Source organism: Pleurodeles waltl, chromosome 8 (genome assembly GCF_031143425.1).
Source record: "Pleurodeles waltl isolate 20211129_DDA chromosome 8, aPleWal1.hap1.20221129, whole genome shotgun sequence".
Lineage (NCBI taxonomy): Eukaryota > Metazoa > Chordata > Amphibia > Caudata > Salamandridae > Pleurodeles > Pleurodeles waltl.
The window spans coordinates 1,040,946,379-1,040,969,993 of NC_090447.1; positions in this window are offsets into that span (position 1 = coordinate 1,040,946,379).

Below are 23,615 nucleotides of genomic sequence, written 5' to 3' on the forward strand. Positions count from 1 at the left end.
ATTTAAAGATATTATCTAGGCGCCTTCTCATATTGATCTCACGGAGGCCTCTAAGGAGCCTAGTAATAACTTAGCCTGTTTCTTCCAAAAGAAGAACCTTAATATTTACTCAGGCTTTCCAGACAGGCCCGCTCAGAAAATTGACTTTGTCGGTCAGGCTCAGGTCCATAGCTCCAGTGCTTCATGATCAGACTACCCGCATCTCACAGAGGACTCAGTAATCAGCCTATACGCACCATAAAATCTAGATCTCCACTGGACCCTGCCCGTCTCCACATTTTAGCTTTAGGCTCAGATATAACGGCCCCTGTCTTCACCTATGTTCTTAATGAGTCTTTAACAAAAGGTCAGATTCCTTCACACTGGGAACACACTATTGTCTAGACTTTACTTAAAAAGCCTAATCTCGATGTAGCCCTATTGAGTAATTACAGGCCGATTTCTCTTCTCCCCATAGCATCTAACCTGATTGAAAAGCATGTTGAAAGACATCTGACAGGTTTCTCGAAGACCACAAGATTCATCATCATATTCAAATGGGCTTTAGACCCAACACAGCACCAAGACCGCCCTTCTGGCTGTAGCGGAAGACATACAACAACAGCTGGATTCACGGGGCTCTGCGGCGATCATATTGTTGGATTTGAACACCGCATTCAACACTTTAGATCACACCACTCTCCTTCAAAGAATCTCTCATGCAGACATCAAGAGGCTCAGCTGGAAATGGATCACCTCCTTTCTGGGGGATAGGACCTTTCAAGTCCTTGATTGTTCCTTTTTTTCCAATAGATTCTCTCTCAGCTGTGGGGTTCCTTAGGGCTCCTCGCTGAGCCCCACCAGTTTTAATATCTATATGTCTCTATTAGCTGAGATTGTAGAACCCTATGGCCGGTCTCTGATGTCCTAGGCTGATGATACTCAGTTGTTTTTTTTCATTCTGCACTAATTCGAACTCTGGTCAGCCAAGTCACACCTTGGCTCCAAGCAGGAGCCAGATGGGTGGCCGACTGTAAACTCAAAGTAAATGAAGATCAAACAGAAGTAATGCTCGTGGGGAACCATGTCCTCCATAGATCTCCTTCCCTAGTCCCTGAAGGACTGGAAGATTTGCCTCTGGCAAAAGAGAATATAAAGAGCTTAGGTTTTTAGTTGGACTCTCGTCTTTCTATGGATTACCAATCTAAGAAGCTGGTGGCCACTTTTTTCAGTTTCTTAAGATCTCTTAGGAAAGGATTTAAGGTACTTCCATATCCGGCCAAAAGACTCATTACCAAGGCTCTTCTAATTATACCCTTGGATTAGGGGAATGTCCGTTACCTGAGCTCACCCGATATGTATTAAAGAGACTGCAGGTGGTGGAGAATGACACTGCACACCTACCTCTGAAAATTCCTAGACACCTCTCTCCAAAATCCACCCTAGTCTTGCTCCACTGGCTCCCTGTGGAACAACAAATCAACTTCAAAGATTGCAATGCCTTACAGCCCTCATAGGTCTCTTAGATCCTAGATGCCTTACCTGATTAATGTTGCATGGATCAAAAAAGCAAGATAGGGTGGCTGATCCTTGGCATATAGAGCTGCTAATATTTGTGAATCCCTTCTCTTGGAGCTCTGTCAATATAGTCAAGAACTCTCCTTTAGTAGGAATCAAAAGGCTCCATTGTTCACAGTATAAACCTCTTCCGTGCAGTCTGTTTTGACTCCACTCTAGTGCTGGGAGGCCTTCGGGATGCCATGCACTCTATAAATTTTGTAAACTAAACTAAACTAAACTAAACTAACTTTGCCATTACCACTAATGTCTAAGCCCCTTAAGTTACTTAACTATATATATATATATATATATATATATCTCCTCTAAGGCAGGCCTGTGAAGCCCTATGGCAAAGAGCTGTACATTATGAAGATAGACATATATTTCCTGACATGTCTACGCAGCAAAGCCCTAAAGTGTTGGTGTTTGCTGAGGATGGATGAATAGCCTTTTAAGGTAATTGCGGAGTTAACTTTTGGCACTCAAATGTGTCTAACTTCTGACAGAGGCTACCTAACCATGTCATGTTAGGTATTAAATTAAAGGAGACATCAAATGCGACTCAATGGTGCAGTCATTATGTATGTCCACTTCAATGCTGGCCTCTTTTGCGAACGTGGTTATACTTTGACACAGCTATTCTAACGGCTTCAGAGAGACACAAGACTGAAACAGGTTTGTGTCCTCCTGGGGAGATGTGTGAATGACTCCCAGGCTGCAAACAAGGGCTGTTGCCACACTGGAGGTGAGACCCTTCCCTCCCAACAAAATGGGCAGCAAAGAGTGTTAGCCCAAAAAGAGTGACTACACCTGCTTCACTTTGAGCTACAGTAGTTTGGACCCTGTTCTGTGTGCCTGGCTTGGGGAAAAGTTGGTTCCCAGCCCTTCTCCAAAAAAGGGACTCCAAGGGTCAGTTGGCTGGTCCCCTCACAACAGCACCAGGGACATTAAAGCTGGAAGAGCACAAACTGAATTCCTGGTACACACCGCAGATACCTTGCCCCTACCACACACAGGGCACTTTGACAGACAATTTGGGATTAGTCAGAAGTTGCAGCCAAGTCTGTTGGACCCGTGGATGTTGGTTGTGACCAGAGTCATCCAGCCTAAGGGAAATTGGCCCCCACCAGTGGTTTGCTTAGAAAACACTGTTGTGGGGGTCATTACAACATTGGTGGTAAAAGCCGCTTACCGCCGTGCAGAAGATTGCCAACACACCGCCGCGGAATTCCGCCACAGCTATTACGACCCACATCCCAAAATCCGACAAATTTCAGACACCCACACAAGTCCGCCACACCAAAGGTCAGTGATAAACTGGCAAAAACAAAACCTCCACCGTCACGCCAACAGAAATACGCCCATGCTATCACGACCCACGAATCCACGTGGCGATCTTTCAACCGCGGTATACCATTGGCGGTGCACACCGCTACGCTCAACATACACACACTCTTACAAAACCCAGCCACATTGGACAATTCAAAATACACACACCTGATACACATACACACACCACTCCCACACACCCAATACAATATCAAACACACACCCACATCACCCACAAACCCTTACGACCAAAAATTCAGAAAGAAGGCCAGAGAGAGACACCACCATCCACAAACTTGCAGCCACAGGCACCCCAACACCATCACCCACACTACTTCCACGTACAAAACATCAAACACCACTACATATCACCACACTTATCACCACATACACCACCCCACACATCACCTACACCACCCCATGGCACGGCAAAGACACCCCAGGTTCTCAGAGGAGGAGCTCAGGGTCATGGTGGAGGAAATCATCTGGGTAGAGCCACAGCTATTTGGATTACAGGTGCAGCCCATCTCCATAGCTAGGAAGATGGAGCTATGGCGAAGAATAGCCGACAGGGTCAACGCAGTGGGACAGCACCCAAGAAATCGAGACGACATCAGGAAGAGGTGGAACGACCTACGGGGGAAGGTGCGTTCCGTGGTCTCAAGACACAACATCGCGGTACAGCGGACTGGCGGCGGACCCGCACCTCCTCCCCCACAACTAACAACATGGGAGGAGCAGGTCTTGACTATTCTGCATCCTGAGTGCCTCGCAGGAGTCGGTGGAGGAATGGACTCTGGTAAGTCAAATCTTAACTGTCATATCCCCCACCCTACCTGCATGCTATCACAGACCCCCACCCTCGCCCCCTCCCCTATCACTCCAACTCCTCACAAATGTACTAATAACACAAACCACCCATCCCAACACCAAGCCCTGCATGACACAACAAAGCATGGACACCAATCACTAAAGCATGCCCACTGCACATACCCATAACACCCCCCTCAACCATCATCACACAAGCCCCCACACAGGAATGCTAGCACTGGGGTACACGCTCAACCACCCATTGCCCACCATGACACACACAGATGCAATAATCATGATTTTACACCCCTGCAGGACCACTACCCAACGTCACCAGACAGGAGGGTCCAGACATCTCCACCCCACCCACAGAAGAGGCCCACAGTGATGACAGCAGCTCTGTCCAACTGGATCCAGATGACCAGCCCGGACCATCGTGGGCCTGGGGTCAGTCGGTTCCCCACACCCAGTCACAGGCCACCACAGACCTTCCACCCTCTGGTAACACCAACACCGCACCCACCCAGCGGGCCCATACCTCCGTCCCCAGGACACGCAATCAGCTGTGTGTCCACCACTACAGGGAACCCAGGATAACCCACCACCCCAACAACAACAGGGACCTGGAGGCAGTGGTAGTGGGCACATGGTCCAGGTGACGGAGGCCCAGGAACACAGGGGAACTGGAAGGGCTGCTGTGCGACAGGGGGCGGACAGGACTAGGGAACCCACTCTCCACGAGGCCCTCTCCTCCATCATGGGAGCATACCACCACTCCCAGGAGACTGTCGCGTGGGCTCTCATTATCCTAAATGAGACTACTGGATTTCTAGGCAGCAGGATCGATAACGGTGTGGGGGACTGAGTCTGACCCACATGTAAGGAACTCTGTCACCCTAAATCCGGTTGTTGCTCCGGCTAACTAGCAGTGCCTCATTTACCCCATGGGGAAGAAATGATTGGGCAGCCGAGCGCATGACATCTTTGGAACTTCTCAGGGAAGTCGTGGTCACTCAGATCCAAACCAACTCTCTCATTCACAATATGGTCTCATATACAAATGACAAAGACAGTATAAGTTTTATATAATGTTTTAATAAAACAACTGTATTTTAGATATTAAGGCGTGAGCCGCAATAACCAGAACAATACAACATAGTAGGATTGATTTAGTAACCAGGAGAGTAAAACATAGAAATAAAGCTATCATAATTCCTAACCATTTCTACTCTCCCGCTGCTTGTTCTATTTAGAGCACAGCATGTTAAGCTTCCAGCTTGCCTTTCTGTATCACTAGGGAGACGGACACACTCATACCTGAGCAAAGGCCTGTGATCTGGGTCAGCATCTGCAACGAGGCAGTCAGCGTCTAGTTGTGGTTCCCTGGTCGGAATCTCCCTCTTGCATGTATTGGGACAAGGAAGTGATTTTATAACTAACATGTCATCGTGATCACAAAATGTCCCTACGCAGGAATGGCAAGTCTAGACTCCTACCACGTCTATCGGCAATGTACCAGACTGTATCCTTGACTGAAGCACAGAGTGAATATGTTATGAAGAACTCCAGTGCTGAAGTAGGCAAAACAGTGTGATATGAATAAAAAACAACACCGTAGAACTGGCTATTCTGAAAAATAACAGTACAAAGCCTAATAAAAAGCATTTAGAATAAAGGGCACAGAGGCTCTAAGCTGTTAGCAAATGAATAAAATATATTTAGGGCAAAGTGCACAGAGGCCTAAAGCCTGAAGCTAATGCGCAAAATATACGTAAAACTGACCACACTACAAGACGATGGCAACGGTCCTGGCCAAGTTTCAGGAGACCCAGCGGCTGCAGGAGGAAGAGCATTTGGGCTTCAGGGAGGAACTCAGAACCATCAGCTCCGCCCTGGGCACCATCGTAGGTGTGCTGAAGGAGATACTTAACACCAGGAGGGACACTGTGGCACTCCAAGGGGCCCCTTACACTAGCATGGATGAAGAACTGCCCACCACCTCTGTCAGCGCTAGTGGACAGGACGCCCCGCCACAGGACCACCACACCAGCACCCTCCCCCTGCAGACGGAGAACCACCCCGCAAACGGTCCCTGAGATCCAGGAACAAGACAGAGCACAATGCCAAGACCCCCGCCAAGAAACGAGACCACCCTGATTGTCATCCTACTGTCCCACTTTGTAACCCTGTCCATATTGGAACTGCCCCAGCTCCACTTCCTATGCCCATATGGGCAATGCACCTGTGAGACTAATAGACTGGACTCTGCCATGGACATTCCTCCACCATCACCCCTCACCATTTTACAACCCCCCTCCAATATTGAGCACTTCAATAAACACCCTTGAAGCACAAAACAATCTGGAGTCAGTCTGTGATTTCGAAAATGTGTATTAGCAATGACAGTGACAAAATGCGTTTTCAAATATAATGTCAACATACCTATGTCACACATCTCAAGTCCATGAGGAATCTAAGCAGATGACACACGTTGGAAACCACACCTGTGAAACCGTAAGGGAAATGTACAACTCAGTTACCATATACTGGTTGAAATCGACAGACAGGATAGAGGTAGAAGTGTGAAAGTACTTGTAGTAGGCAGGTATGTGTTCTCACCTGTGTGTCACTGGAAATATTGCTTGATAACTGAGTCCCTGTTGTCAATGTCTTCTTCCTCTGCTTCCTCCTCATCACTGTCCACAGGCTCCACAACTGCCACAACACCGTCATCTGGACCATCCTCCTGCAGAAAAGGCACCTGTCGTCGCAAAGCCAAGTTGTGAAGCATACAGCAGGCCACGATGATCTGGCACACCTTCCTTGGTGAGTAGAATAGGGAACTACCTGTCATATGGAGGCACCTGAACCTGGCTTTCAGGAGGCCGAAGGTGCGTTCGATCACCCTCCTAGTCCGCCCATGGGCCTCATTGTAGAGTTCCTCTGCCCTGGTCCTGGGATTCCTCCCTGGGGTCAGTAGCCATGACAGGTTGGGGTAACCAGAGTCCCCTAATAGCCACACCCGATGCCTCTGGAGTTGACCCATCACATGAGGGATGCTGCTATTCCGCAGGATGTAGGCGTCATGCACAGAGCCAGGGAACATAGCATTTACCTGGGAGATGTACTGGTCTGCCAAACATACCATCTGTACATTCATTGAATGATAACTCTTCCGGTTCCTGTACACCTGTTCTCTCCTGTGGGGGGGTACCAGAGCTACATGGGTCCCACCTATGATGTTGGGGATATGTCCAAGGGCATAGAAGTCACCTTTAACTGTAGGCAAATCCTCCACCTGAGGGGAAACGATGTAGCTCCGCATGTGTTTCAGAAGGGCAGAGAACACTCTGGACAGCACGTTGGAAAACATAGGCTGGGACATCCCTGATGCCATGGCCACTGTTGTTTGAAATGACCCACTTGCAAGGAAATGGAGCACTGATAGCACCAGCACTTGAGTGGGGATCCCTGTGGAATGGCGGATTGCTGATTTCAGGTCTGGCTCCAACTGGGCACACAGTTCCTGGATTTTGGCATGGTCAAACCTGTAGGTGATGATCAAATGTCTTTCCCCCTTTGTCGACAGGTCCACCAGCGGTCGGTACACCGGAGGATTCCGCCATCTCCTCACATGTCCCAGCGGACGGTGCCTAGGAATGACAACAGCGACCACAGAGTCAAATAACTCAGAGGTATGTACCCACAGTCTACACAGAACACCATTCATACTCAAAATCTGGTCTGTGTTTGTGTTGCACGACAAGGCCTAGGTCTGTGTGACGCAGTTGGTAATGAGGCCATGTGGGCCCCTGAAATGGCGTCTGCCTGACCTCTAAAGTGGGACAATGGGATGTGAGGTAACTGTGCTGGCGTTGTACACCGTCGCGGTAGGCGGTTGAAGACCGCGGCGCAATGCTGCATTGGTAAACATTGGACCCTATGGGTCCCAGGAGCCAATGACGATGTACGCCGGTGGTGATGGTACGCACCGCCGCAGACGTGACCGCCATTTTCTATCTGTTCAATCACTCGATACCTGATCTTCGACAGGAGAGGACCTACACTGCTAGTGCTGCTGTGACCTCGGTCTGGAAGAGACAATGGCTCATGCGTCTGGGGAAAGGGCCCCTTCCTTCACTGCAGAGGAGTTGGAGAAGCTCGTGGATGGGGTCCTCCCCCAGTACACGCTACTCTACGGTCCTCCAGACCAACAGATAAGTACACAGGGAGCACGTTGTATGGGCTATGCCTGTGTGGAGAGGGCTGGTTGTAAGAATGAAGGGGGCACAGTTCTGCATGCATGAAGGACTGTGAATGCATGTGCCACATGGCAAGGGTAGGGATGTGGGCCACTCACCTTGACAGTACAGTTGGTAATGACTTCTCTTCTTCCCCTGTACATGTCATGTAGGTCAGCGCCCACCAGAAGAAGGATATTTGGCGTGCCATCGCCAAGGACGTCCGGACCCTGGGGGTCCACCACAGACAGAGCACCCACTGCCGGAAAAGATGGGACGATTTTCGCCGCTGGAGCAAGAAGACGGCGGAGGCTCAGCTGGGGATGGCCTCCCAACATGGGAGGGGTGCTCGTCGAACCATGACCCCCTTGATGTTCCGGATCCTGGCGGTGGCCTACCCTGAGTTGGATGGGCGCTTGAGGGCATCACAGTATACACAAGGGGGTGAGTACAACATCATTCAGTGGACTTTGCGCGCAGTGAAGGTGTCTGGTTGGGGGAGGAGGGCTGTGGGTTTCCCTAGGCCAGGGCGAGTTCCCTAGTCTAGGCCCCTCCGTAATGCAGGCCATGTGGGACCCCACCTCTGTAGAGTGCCAAGTACAGGTATACATGCCCCTGTGTCATCTATGTGTGCAGATGTCGACCATAGCCATGTAGGACATGTCCCAGGAATTGCATCTGTAGAGCCCAACAGCGCGACGTAGTGCAGGGGGCTGCTGTGTCTGTATTGTCCGCAAACGGTAGCGGTAAGCCATGCACTCAACCTGTCTTTCTTCTGTCGTCCCCCCCCCCTTTTTGTGGTCTCCCTGTTCTTGTGTGCATCAGCATCATCAGGCGGAGGTACAGTGGCACCGGAGCACGAGGGAGCTGCATCCCACATGGCCATGGAGGGCCACACCACGGACTTGGAATACACCAGTGGGACGGAGGGCGAGGGGACCACCACGGCGGTCACAGGATCAGCAACCAGCGACACGGACTCGTCCTCCGATGGGAGCTCCCTTGTGGTGGCGGCAAAATCTGTGCCCCCCACTTCTACAGGTACAGCCGCTACCCCCTCTACCAGCACCGCCCTCCCAGCAGCCCCTCAGCCTTCGCCCCATGCCCGCTCACCCAGGAGGGTGGGCATCACCTTCGCCCCAGGCACCTCAGCCCCTGCCCCTGTCACCTCTGCTGCCCTCAGTGAGGAGGCCATTGACCTCCTCAGGTCCCTCACTGTTGGGCAGTCTACCATTTTGAATGCCATCCAGGATGTAGAAAGGGAATTGCAACACACAAGTGCATTCCTGGAGGGCATTCATTCTGGTCAGGCTGCCCTTCATCGAACCCTGCAAACTCTGGCCTCAGCACTGATGGCAGCCATTGTCCCTGTCTCTAGCCTCCCCCCTCCAACTTCCTCCACCCAGACCCAATCCCCTGTACCCCAGCCTATCCCAAGCACACCATCAGACCAGCCTGCACACACCTCACCACACAAGGGAAGCTCAGGCAAACATAAGCACCACACATCCCACAGGCACTCACGCAAGCATCACACACATACAGACACACCAACATCCACTGCCTCCACTGTGTCCCTCTCCTCGTCGTCTTCCTCCTCCCTCCCAGTCTCGTCTACACTCTCACCTTCATGCATTACCACTACAGCCACTACGTCCCGCACCAGCACACCCACCACCACACCCCGCTCACGTGCAGTCACCACTCCCACTCCCATTTATACGTCCCCTGTGTCCTCTCCCAGTGTGTCTGTGACGCCCCCTCCGAAGATACACAAACGCAGGCACACACCCACCCAACAGCCATCCACCTCACGACAGCCTCCAGCCCATGCACCTTCACCCAAAGTCACCAAACGTACACCTCCTACAACCACTACCTCTTCCTCCACTCCCAAACCTCCTCCAGCTACCCGTCCCAGTGTTCCTAAGAAACCTTTCCTGGCCAACCTTGACCTCTTTCCCACCCCCCGCCAACTCATAGGTCCCGTACTAGCACCTCAGCCAAAAAATCGTCGGGACCAGTGGTGCCTGTTACAGGTATGTGGAGTGCACCGGCCACCAGGCCAGCCAGTGTGGCACGGAGCCACAGCACAGCCAGTCCCCCCCTGTGAAGCACCAGAAGTTGGACAGTGCCCGGCGGGAGAGGGGGAAGACTCCAGCCAGCAAAGCCGCTCACAAGGGTCCCGGGGGTAGTGTTGACTCAGCTGTGACTCCTCCCAAGGTGGGGAAGGGGCAGAAGAAATCTCCAAAGTCTGGGAGGAGCAGCACGGCGGAGAAGACCGCTATCATCCCCGCTGCCCAGGAGGCCACTGCCAGCCCAATCGTCACTGGCCAGGAGGCCACCGCCAGAGTCACTGCCCAGGAAGCCAGCTCAATCGTCACTGGCCAGGAGGCCACCGCAGGAGTCAGTGCCCAGGAGGCCAGCCCAATCGTCACTGGCCAGGAGGCCACCGCCAGAGTCACTGCCCAGGAGGCCAGCCCCATCGTCACTGGCCAGGAGGCCACCGCCAGCCCCAGAGTCACTGGCCAGGAGGGACCCGCCAGAGTCACTGCCCAGGAGGCAAGCCCAATCGTCACTGGCCAGGAGGCCACCGCCAGAGTCACTGCCCAGGAGGCCAGTCCAATCGTCACTGGCCAGGAGGTCACTGCCAGAGTCACTGCCCAGGAGGTCAGCCTCATCGTCACTGCCCAGGAGGCCGCCGCCAGCCCCAGAGTCAATGGCCAGGAGGGCCCTGCAAGCCACAGCCCAGCTGACCCATGAAGGACCGCTAGCACCAGGCCTGCTGGGCAATGAAGGACCGCCTTGGCAAGCACAGCTGAAAAGGCCAGGGACCGCTGAACAAGGCAAAGACCGCCATGGAATGCACAGCTGAACAGAGCAAGCACCGCTGAACAGGGCAAGCACCGCTGAACAGGTTAGAAACTGCCAACTCAAGCACCGCTGAACAGGGCAAAGACTGCCATGGCAAGCACCGCTGAACAGGGCAAGCACCGCTGAACAGGTCAGAAACTGCCAACTCAAGCACCGCCGAACAGGGCAAAGACCGCCATGGCAAGCACCGCTGAACAGGGCAAGCACCGCTGAACAGGTCTGAAACTGCCAACTCAAGCACCGCCGAACAGGGCAAAGACCGCCATGGCAAGCACCGCTGAACAGGGCAAGCACCGCTGAACAGGTCAGAAACTGCCAACTCAAGCACCGCCGAACAGGGCAAAGACCGCCATGGCAAGCACCGCTGAACAGGGCAAGCACCGCTGAACAGGTCAGAAACTGCCAACTCAAACACCGCCGAACAGGGCAAAGACCGCCATGGCGAGCACCGCTAGCCCATTAGCGGCAGGGGCAGTGACGCAACTGGGACCGTCACGGGGTGAGTGCTGCACTCTGGGCACCAGTCCCCCTCAAGAACCAGTGGAGACATCCATCTACTCCGTCTGTCCTGCACAGGATGAAGCACTCTGGGCACCAGTCCCCCTCCAGAACCAGTGGAGACATGCATCCACTTGAGAGACTGTGGGCAACCCACCCACTGTAGAGACTTGAGAGACTGTGGCTTTGCATTCCCCAGGATGGTACAGTGGGCAAACCACCCACTGTAGTGAGTTGAGAGACTGTGGCTTTGCACTCCCCAGGATGGTACAGTGGGCAGACCACCTACTGTAGAGACTTGAGAGACTGTGGCTTTGCACTCCCCGGGATATGGCAGTGGGCAAACCACCCACTGTAGAGACTTGAGAGAGTGTGGCTTTGCACTCCCCAGGATGGTATAGTGGGCAAACCACCCACTGTAGAGACTTGAGAGACTGTGGCTTTGCACTCCCCAGGATATGGCAGTGGGCAAACCACCCACTGTAGAGACTTGAGAGACTGTGACTGTGCACTCCCCAGGATGGTACAGTGGGCAAACCACCCACTGTAGAGACTTGAGAAACTGTGGCTTTGCACTCCGAGAATACATCAATGGCCATGGAGCCCCCTCGTGGATCTGGCGTGGTTCACTCATCCGGCTGAGGTGCCCCCCCTTCCCTTCCCCCTGAGGTGCCTGTTGTATTTCTATCTGATGCCCCTGCAGTGTTCTCTCCGTTTTGATCAGGTATCTAGTGTGGGCCTCGTCCATGCATTTTGGGTCCAGTGGTCCACGGACAATGAATGGTGCATTACCTGCACTACTAATCGTGGTGTATATTTTGTTTAATGTGTATATATATATGTACATATTTGGTTACTGTATTTTGATATATTACAATGGTTCAACTCATTTCCTTTTGTCTTTGCATTCTTCCGGGGGGGTTGGGGGTTGTTACTGTAATGTTTGGATATGCATTGGTGTGTGTGTTGTAGTGGGTGAGGGTCGGGGTGGGGGTTGGGATGTTGGTTGTGTGTGTCCCTGTGTTTTTCCCTCCCCCTCCCCTATGTCGTAGGTGCAGTACTCACCGTGGTCTTCGCCGCCGGCGTTGTTGATCCTCGTATAGGAGCAGGAAGACTATCGCTGGCAGAATATGAAGTTCCGGCTCCATGGTGTTGTCGTTCCTCGTGGAGTGTGTAGAGGTGAGCATTTTTCCTTTGAAATGGCTCTTTCCGACGTGTTTTTATCCGCAGTGAATCCGCCCTGGAAAAGGTGGCGGATTGGCCTGTTATGATACTGTGGGCGGTACATTGTCCTCCGCCTGTCTGTTGGCGGTGACCGCCGCGCTGTTTGTCTGTACCGCCGTGGCGGTCGGAGTGTTAAAGTGGCTGTCTTTGTTGGCGGTTTCCGCCACGGTCATAATTCCAAATTTTTTACCGCCGGCCTGTTGGCGGTTTTACTGCCGCTTTAACACCGACCGCCAGGGTTGTAATGACCACCTGTGTTTTTAAGGAAAAGATGCTCTGCATCTGCAGCCCTTTGATCCCTACATAGAGGACTTTGTGGAACCACCGAGAACCATGGTCAGAGTGTCCTCCACTCACCTGTGGACCAAGGGATTGACTGGACTTCAACCTGATTGACCGCACAGCATTAGGATCATACACTGAACATCCTTATGCCTGCATCCCTCAGCATCCGGGCCGCTCCATAGAAGTCAATAGCGGTTGTCCTGTAAAGTTTGGAACTCACTTCAAAGAAGCTCGGATGGCCAGGTAACTTCCAAAGTTTCCTTCCTAGACCCCTAGACCTCTGCCTTGTTAGATTTAGTTGCCCAAGCCGGGTCAGAGTCGACGAACTCGGTGTAGCAAACTTTTAGAAAGTTTGCAAAGTTTTGATGGGCAAATGCTTGTTTGCATTTTATGATAAAGTTTTCAAATGTTTAAAAAATTCATATGTCTGGGACTCTTCCATTGGTTTAGTCATCACAGACTCTAAAAATCCATTAAAATATGCCCTATTTATATAAACTGTTGTTCTGTTTCTTTCTTTTTGGGAGACTTTCTCATTTTGTTGTTTGGTGTTTTACACATTGTTCCTCTGCTAAGTCTTGTTCCTCAGTGGCATAGCAATGAAAGGGATGAGCTGAGGATTGAGCAATAACTCTGACTGGACCCAAAGGGATAAATGGGAGTGTCCCAACCTTGCCATATAGTACTCCAACGGCATGATTTAAGAAAAGTGGAGCTGCACCCAGTGCAGTGCCACTTTTCTTGCGCCCCTTAGTGCTCCCCTAACACCACCACATGTGTGGCGTTTCTGATGTATGGTGCACCATGGCAGTAGTTAAGGAACTAGTGTCAGAATTTTTTATGCTAGTTCCGAGCTTTGCAGGATTAGCGTAAAAAAATGTTGACGCTAATTTTGCAAAGCCCATGGAGGCACATCATAAAAAATGGTGTGCCTCCTTTTAACAACTGCTCTGAGTATGTGTTAAAAGTGCCAAAAAAGATGAAACAAAGAATCCTCTTGGATTTCTTTGCACCATTTCTTCGGCCCCCCTTATTGGGGAACGCCCCCTTTGCATACATTATGCCTGACGAAGGCATAATGTAACGCAAAGGGTTACAAATAGGCACAATGCATGCATTGTGCCACTTTGTAAATGTGGCTCAGCGATTTTTGCCTTCTTGGGCCACTTTAGTGTAAAAATAGTTACGTTACTGTGGCACTACGAGGCACAAGGGGCTCTTAAATCTGCCCCCAGTTTTCTTACAATACCCATTTTCTACTCCATCTATTTCACAATAAGAATTGGTCTGTACTCAGTAAACAATGAAAAACCAATGCACAGTGGAGCTCAGTTGTTGACTCTGGGTATCTTGGGTTCTTGGAGAACCAACCCTATATATCTCCACAACCAAAAGGGTCTACCGGACATTATGGTATATTGCTTTTGCAAATCAACCATTGTAGCAAATATTTACAGATGTAAAGGTTTGCACAAATGGCCATTTTTTCTACTCAATTTCAATATTTATTTATTTCGACAGTTATGTTCTTTGCGGGATGTATACATAGGACCCCTTGCTGAATTTGGAATTGTGTCTACTATTCAGAAATCTATAATTTTCCTGGATACCTTATGGATTTCACACTGGTTTTGTTCACAAACTGAAAGTAGGTTGAGAGCACAAAATAATAGGAAAGAGGCGTTACTTCTTTGAAAAATGCAAACAATTTGGTACACAATTAGGTTTTAGAGTCAGCTCTACATGTTCCTGAAAGCTGAGCAAATGGTGACTTTAGGACCGCAAACCATTTGTTGATGCCTATTGGAAAAGGCCCTCTCTACGGGCTCTTCCCCAAACCTTTTGCCTTCCTCCTCCTACTTTTTGGTGGATTTTTGCTTGTTGGCTCTAGGACTCTGTGCACTTTACCACTGCTAACCAGTGCTAAAGTGCTTGTGCTCACTCCCCTTAGCATGGCTTTATTTGCATATACCTGATTGTCAAACTTAATTTACATATAAGTCCCATGTAGACCATATACTCAGTTTGGGAAAACTGGGCATATTGAAGAAGCCCCCTCACCTTTTGCCCCTTTTGGTGGCTGATTCTGGTGTTTTCTGACTCTAACTATGCCCTGGGTACTGATACATATAAACATTAGACATAAATATAATTGTCTCTGACAACCTACCTATAAGTCCCTAGCATATGGTAGGGCATGTAGGGTTAGGGACCCCAGTATAGATAGTGCATCCATAGGTGCACTTCTTTGGTGTCCAGTGTCATAGTGAAGGCATGCCTGCCTTGCTGGCACCTTTTAAGTTAAAGTTAACTCAAATTTGACTTTGGAATTAAAAGCACTTCAAAAGATTCAAACTACCTTATTTTTGCCTATGTCACCCCTAAGGTCTACCCCGGTGCCCCAAGGATTGGGCGCAGTGTAAATATAAGCAGATACTTTATAAAAGTTGTTTTATGAGCCCTGGTGTGGGGAAAAGAGTCAAATTTGTCTTTCCCCACTTTAGTCAACGAGCCCCGTAGGCTTACATAGAGAGACTTTATTTTAAAATAATGAAGTATTATTTTTTATTGAGATGAGATAAATGTAGCAAGTGTGGTACCAAATTAAATGTTATGATACATTCAACAGCTTGCAAGTGTTGAATTTACTATCACTAGTAAAGGGTAAGAGTTTTATAACTCTTTCTGAAAGTTACCAAATTCAGTCCTCCTGTGCCCTTTTCTGATTGGTCAGCCTCTGGCAGCCTGAGCCAGGCTGCATTGATGAGGTGTGAATCGTCCTGGGCTGAAACAAAGGACGCATCTCGTGGGCGGAGAACTGCTTCAGCAGATGACAGAATAGGATGGGTGAAGTGTAGCCAAACTGGTCTTCAAAGGAGGGAGAAGCTACTTTGGAAAAAGCTAGACCTCCCCTATTTCCCGCAGTCCCAGACAGCCAGGAGCCCCCTGAACTTGGAGAGGGGCTGGAAAGGCGTGTGTTGAGGTAAACTTGACCACACCAGTGGGTGGACTCACCAGATGTAAACTTTAAGACTGAATTTTTGCCATCTTGTTGCTCTGGCTTTGATTTTTGCCCCACTTCCCAGGAAGTAGTCATTCAAGAGGGCTCCCCTGCTTCCCACCCCCAGGAACAAGGATAAATATGGCGGAGCTACCCCACAATTCAGATCTCTGCTGGAAGAAAATACTGGGGAAGAAGGACTGCCCTGCTGGACCCCTGACCTGCACCTGGAAACTGCACTCACATGGACTGAACCAGCTGAACCCTATTGGCTTCAACAAGAAAAGGATTTCACCTTGCTTCTGCAACTACAAGAGTGGACTCTCTTTATGCTACAGGTTCACAGGAGCTGACAAGAGACCCCTGCATCAAGCCCTGCAACAACCCAGTTGACCACTGTCTAGTGGCTATTTGAGAATTCTGACTAGGAGCATTCTGGGAACTGTGGTCCTAACTTCCAAGGAGCAACTCAGTGCCTCTTGGACCTTAGATCACGTTTGAGAACACTTCAAGGACCTAACAATGACCTCTGGAAGAAGATCCAGAAGTTTGGAGACATTTGGAGCAACTCTTGTAAAAAGGTCCATAGGGGAGGAGGTGCATTGTGGGAGTGTTAGTCCCAGGCCCCAAGAGCCTTTGAACCCTTGGCTGGTGCTGTGGACCACTTTCCCGAATCAGGAAGCACATCTAAAAGTACATGTAACAGTGGTACATCATGGGTGGCCTGCACTCTGGACTTTGTCCCTGTCCAGTGCATCTTTTTTTTTTAACCATTTGAACGCTATTTGCTTCTAAGTGCTAGTTTTACTTTTAATCTTTAAAAATTCATATTTCTGGTTCCCTACATTGGAGTTTTGGCATTTTGCTGTCATTTCAAAGATACAAATGTTTCCCATTTCTATAAATTGGTGTCCGATTTTTATTGTTTGTTGTGTTTTACTTATTTACCATTTTGCCGATATAAATTGCTTTACACACCTGTCTCCTAAATTAAGCCTAACTGCTTGTGGGCCAAGCTACCAAGGGTTAAGCAAGGATTAATTTACTGAGACCTTGATTGGACCTAGTGGGGGTTTGTGGCATATTGCTAAGTGTAGGCACCTACCTGCCCTTACCAATAATCCAAATTCAGATAACTTTGAGGATTCCTTATTACATTTAATAAGCTGTAATTCCTAAATAAAATGAAGTAGATATGTCATGTTTGGTACCTATGAATGTGTAATGATAAACTCTCTTTAATGGTAAAGACAAATGTCTAATTACAAGTTTGAAAATGCCACTTTTAGAAAGTTGGCATTTTCCTTTCCACAGCCTTCTGTGTCTGCAAGCTGTTGTAGGTCACATGACTGGGTGCAACTGACAGTTAGGACTTTGTGAATTCATCCCAGACAGCCACACAATTGTGGGATTAGCAGAGCCTGAATGAGCAATTTAGTGGCTGATGGGGCACAGCAATGCCAATTAAAAACACAGCAAAGCCAATCATCAGAAAGGCTACCTAAAAATAAATTAATAAAGGATAATGGTATTTGTGCATGTAAACTAGAGTTAATTTGTTTCCATACTTGTAACCAAAATTGAGAGGTGGAGGGACACTCAAATAAAACATGTTTAATATCAGAAAGTGATGCGGAAGAGGACCAACAAGATGATGAAATGGCATTGTCAAACTTATATAAAGAGGTAGGAGTAATTAAAATATGATTATAAATAAAAAAGAGTGTTTAAGTTGTGTTGGCAGCACGTTATGTTTTATGGATTTTAAGCCATAATTTGTTCCACAAGGGAACCATGATAGAGGTGTGGAAATCTGCTTCACATTGTAATTCAAGGGTTGATTTTTGTCAGTCAACAGGAGGAGAGTAAAGTGGGTACATATGCAAGCAGCGGTAGGGACAGTTAACAGCTGTGTTGGTATAGGTGAGCCTGGAAGAGGGGAAAGAGATAATGAATGAAGTGAAAGGTATGTGGTACACTTTTTTCTGAAACACTTTCTTCCTATTTTTCTAAAAAAAAAACTGGGTATCTTTAAAATCTCCAGGATGTTAGAAAAAGGGGTGCAAATTTGGCATGGATACCTCATGTAGCAAAAGAATTACAGAGCCCTAAGCAACTATTACCTCAAATAGGCAAAAAAGGGATTAGAGGGGTGGGGGTGCAGCAGTTAAGGGGTTAAAAAAATAGTTGTTTGTTTTTCAGACACTGTTTTCTGTTATATTGCAGTATCTTTCTTCACTAACACCATTACACATGCTTTGTTCCCTGCCCATAGGAGTTGGATAGAATTCACTAAGTCTTCATTATAATTCCCGACTTTTTCCAAGTGTAAATCTATTAATCTTCAATCTTCTGGTAAATTGTACTTTGATGTTTTTATCCGTCCTCACCCTGCAATGGGGAGTTTGGTCTCTAAATCATGCTGTTGTCGGATTGGACTGTGATTAGAGTTCCTGTGTTCCAAAATACCACATGGTAAGATTACAAACAGGGTGTTGTTGGAAGCGATAAAATAGTTTATGCAGGTTCAGCATGATGCAAACGTATAATTCCACTTATGTGGGTGTAAATGTCTCCACTGATTATGTAGAGCAAAGTCCATCATGAGGTCAATTAGAATGTCTGAGGACCAGAAACCAGACCTGCCAGTTCACATGGTGCCACCGTGTGACACACAATATTGGCTCCCCTTACACAGTCTCCCAGTGAGGAGCCAATTTCACACGGTGGCAGGGAAAACATGCTGAAAACCACCGTAAGCAGTGGTTTTCGGTTCGCTTTCGGAGGCTTTTAACTGCTGTTGCCCATTAGAGGCTGTGAAAGCACCTCAGGACATCGGTAGCAGCCTCAGCAAGCTTTCATTTTTTGAAGAGGGGATTTGGGGCCGGGGCACGAGCAAAAGTTTCTCATGGGTGCTTCTGGACATAAGGCCATTCTCCCTCCAAGGCCCTGCCCCCTTCTCGCACTGTTAGATTTCTGGTGAAGTTTGCAAGTCTGAAAAACTGGCCTGCTAGAGTTGTCTAAGAATGATTAAAAGTTCAAATTCCAGTTTCTTACAGTAATTTTAGTTCTACCAAATTTTACCGAACTCTGAAACCCATTTAATCAGTATTGAGAAATACATTTGCAGTGTAAATTTTGCCCACTACTAGTATTGTACCTTTTTCGGGAATATTAATGACGACCTAACGTCCTTCTGTGTGATTGCAGGTTTTACGGATTGTGACTTGAAACGATTTTTTTTAAAAAGGATAGTTACTCTGTTCTTCCAGGATAAATCAGTATCTGTTGTCACGTTCTCTCCTGCTGTGCATTTGTGTGCAAGGACCACTTTGCCTACCCACTCTCTTTTTTTAGTTTTTTAGCTTTAGTTGCTTTTGGATTCAGTTGTTGAAATGTGATGTTCTTGATTGATAATGTTTTCTTTCTCTTTATGTAGTGGGTAAGTCTATTAACTTTCAGAGAAGGTACAGTTATATCTGTGTCTCACATGCGTGGTTGAGGAAGGGACCCTTACATTTGTTGGCTGTATGTCCTGTCCCATGCAGGACATCTGTAGTTTAGACCTGTGTTGAGATGTACAACAGGAAGTTTGTGAGTCAGTAGGCCTATACTAATAAGGTTGAGGGGAGCTTATGACAGTATTGGATGAGTTAATCCTTCAGTGTAGGGGGAGGTTAGGCCAAGTACAGAATCACACAGAGTAGTGAACGCAATAGGGTCTTGTCTTTAAAATACAAATGTTTTCAATATTCCTGATGGAGTGGCAACCAGAGAGAACATGGCAGCCAGTTAGGTGGGGATCGCGGAAGGCTCTCCCACGCCGGCGGTGCGAGTACGGGAGTCCACGCGTCTTCGCAAGCAAGATGCAGCAGAATCATGCAGGGGTGAAGGGGAGCAGGAAACTCACCTGAATTGGCATCCTGCAGGGGGCATTGGGGTTTTCAGGGCCCACGTCTTGGTCGCGAGTAGCAGTGAAGCAGGTGCCTAGCAGCAAGGATTCCTCTCTGGGGGAATAGAGGCATAGCCAGCACAAGTTGCACGGTTGATGAGAGGACGCCAAAGCAAGGTGGGAGCTGGATGCCCTAGAGGATTTTGGATTTTCATACAATTGTTGCACGAATGAGAGGTACTTTGATCCCCCCTGGGGAAGAGCCTGCTGAACTTGATTTACCCCAAGCATTTCACAAAAGGGATGGAAATAAAAATAACATTGCTATGCAGGGTGCGAGTGGGCTGAATTCTGGTAAAAAGAAGGGGGGAGGCCGAGGTGGAAAAAAGGTAGACCCTATTTACTCCCTGAGAAGTGGTAGGAGGATTTCTAGCACAAAAGGGAACCAGGTCCCTGTGACAGGGGCCGCCCCCCAAAAAGTCTAAAAGTTACTAAATCCTCTGTACTAGACAGTCAGGAGATTTGCGATCATAACCGTAGCGGTTATACAGGGTTGGCTTCACCGATATTGAAATGCGACAGACCTGCTACCAAGAAGTCGAAGATTAACCCTTCCGTAAGGACATATTTTAAAGTCCTGCCTGGCACATTGTAGATGGAGGGGAGAGACCGGGGGCAACCAGATTAAAACCTAGAGGGGCGTGTGGAGGTTAGTCAGGAGTGCTCCCCCAACAGGTTTCAAATCTTGGAGGTGATAAATCTGGGTCAGATTAACAACAGTAGGCCTTCCGGCCAGGACAACTCGATGATTCTTACCAAAAGGGTGTCAACCAGCTATCAGCAGGAGTTAGAGAATGAGGAGAGGCAGGATGGAGATGTGGGCTTACAGCAGCTGGGGCAGAGCCCCCAGGTACAGAGCTCGGGGGAGGAACCTCTTATTCAGTCGATTGCAGGAATGATAGGAGACTTGGCGGTGGAGGTTAGAGGCAGATTTATGATCTCAAACAGTAACCAGAAAGAGATAAGAGATCTATGTGAATCCCTTGGGCAGTGACTTGAGGAGAGCCACAGAGGAAAACAGGGAGGCAATCCAACATCAGGGGAGGAAAAGGTCCAACTAAAACTCGAGTTAATAGAAAATAATTTGAGAAGAAATAATTTGAGGTTTTTAAAAGTTCCTGAAGGAATGGAAGGAGGGGATTTGTGGGGTTTGGTGGTCCGCTTGATTAAACAAGGGGTCCAGTTCTACAATGCAGAAGAAGATACAGCAAAAGACATCCAGAGGGTACATAGGGACCCATTTAGAAAACTCCCTAACAGAGACAAACCTAGAAAGATCCTGGTCTGCTTCCACATGTATGCCATTAAGGAGCGTATTTTAGCTGTAGCATTGAAAAAAACACTTCAACAGCTGAGGGTATCAGTTTTGAGATTAGATCTGATTTATCTAGCGTGACACTAAACAAACAATGGGAACTGGGAAAGAGAACTGAAGTTTTGAAGGGGTTGGGGATTACGGCCCAATGGAAATTCCCGGCTTCTTTGAGCGTGACGGTCAATAATAAAATGTATACCTTTAGCGATAGTAACGATGTAGAAGATTTGATTAAGGCATTAGACAAGGGCAATCAGCCGCTTGGTTAAAGCATACAGACTCAATATGATTAGTACTTCTGGACCTGGGGGAGCCTTCCTAAGGAGATTTTGCCTCGTGAGAAAGATAGGGTGGGTTCTCTCAGGGCTATAGAGGATGGGTCATGGGAATGTAGAGGGGTTTAGCACAGGGTAGGGAGCATGGGGGAAAATAAAAACAAAACATGTTATTGTTCACTTGTACTTGATACGAATTGTCATTCGCCAATCTATAGGGCCATTGCAAGTAGATTGCTTCCAAAAAGCAGATGATGAGGGGTAATGAGTTGAGGCTCCTACCATGGAATGTTAATGGCTTAAGGGTAAGGTGTAGGCAAAATAGGTTAGTGCATAAATTGTAGGGATGCCCCAGCTATGGTGATAATCTTGCAGGAAATGCATTTATTTGATGAGGAGTGTATTAAGTTGTTTAAGCTACATCGATGAATACAGCATACATTAGGTATCAAACAGGCAGGAGTGGCCATATTAGTTAAAAATCACCCTGGAATTTCTTTCCAGGGAGGACCAGTGGATAAAGCAGGCAGGTGGGCATAGGAAAGTTTGTGGCTTTTGATCAGGTGTTTACTCTAGTGGGTTATTACGGACTGAACAGGGATGATGTTCTCCCCCTGTGAGAATTATATTGGCATTTGTTACAATTTCCGGATCCAATACAATGGGCGAGGGATTTTAATATAGTGTTAAAGTATGACCTTGATAGGTTGGCAGGAAGTAGGTAAAAAATAATTGAGAAGATGCGATCTCAGGTAAATAATATGATGTCTCATTTTGTGCTATATGATATTTGGAAGGAGATGATGGGAATAAGGTGGGTTATACATACCATAATAAAAAATCTAGGATTGATTAGGTGTTAGTAGATGGGAGGTTGAATGAGTGTTGAAGAAATCTCTCATGTTGGCGTGCACTTATCAGATCATTCAGCAGTGAGTATGTTTTCAGGTTAGGGGGAAGACTGCACAGAGTAGGTGGACGTTAGATAGAGCCCTCATCTAGACAAAGCCATTGTGGCAGGTTTGAAAACAGATACAGAGGAATTCTTTAAGTGGAATGCGGGTTCGTCTCCACCAGAGGTGGTATGGTATGACTTTAAGGCTTTTTTAAGAGGCAGATTGGTTAGAGTAGCCTCCTTTAAGAGTAAAATCTATAAAAACAAGATTAGCGGCTTGGAAGAGTGTATACAATCAGTAGAAAAGGAGCTGATAGACAGAAGTGGCGAGAAAGAAGAGACCAGAAAATTAGCCAAGGTACTCCAAGAATTACGAAATGAGCTTGCAACAGAATTAGATAAAAGAGTAAAGGCAAGATGTGAAGCCAATAGGATGATCTATTTTGAATATGGAGAAAATTGTGGGAAACTATTAGCTTGGCAAATAAAGTAAAAATAGGTGAGAAATAAGGTGGTGGAGATTCAGAGTAAAAATCCAGGGGCTACCTGTAGGAGAAATAAGGAGATTGGAGAGTTGTTTCAAAACTTTTTCAGTACCTTTATGCAGAGAGTTTAGAGGTGTCTCCAGTGATGGTTCAGGAATGGCTGGAAGAAGTAAATCTCCTCACCCTGGGAGAGGAGGGTAATACAATTTTGAATGAAGCAATTGAGCAGGGGGAAGTGGATGAGGTCCTAATGGGCTACCTCTCGAAGTCTATAAAGCCTTAGGGAACAGCATAATTAAAATTCTTGCGGGTTGTGTGACAATATTTTGATGGAGGGGGCCATGCTCCCTCCTCTTGGAGGGAGGCAACGATTACACTAATACTAAAGCCAGGAAAAGACCCCACACGGTGCAAATCATATAGGCCAATCTCTCTACTGAATAGCGATTGCAAAAATGTTGGCGGGTAGGTTGGGTAAGGGACAGGGTAAACTGATTCATGCAGACCAAAAAAGGTTCATAAATGGTAGATACTTGCATGAGATAACTCAAGGTTTGACAGGCACAATAGACCTGGCAAGCATGTACAAGGCACGTTTAATGGTGGTGACGATTGATGAAGCTAAGGCATTTGATACGGTTAATAGGTCATATTTGACTACTCTCTGTGAGTCACTTAACTTGGGAAGGAGGTCTATAAAGGTATTACGGGCAATATTTCAAAACACAGTTGCAAGAATTTTAGTCAATGGCTCATTAACGTGCTCCTTTAAAATTGGGAGGGGAACCAGACAAGGATGCCCACTATCCCCTCTGTTATTTAACTTATACATAGAGCTCCTGGCCTGTAAAATCAGAGGAGAGTCGATAATACTCCTGTTTCAGTGTGGGAA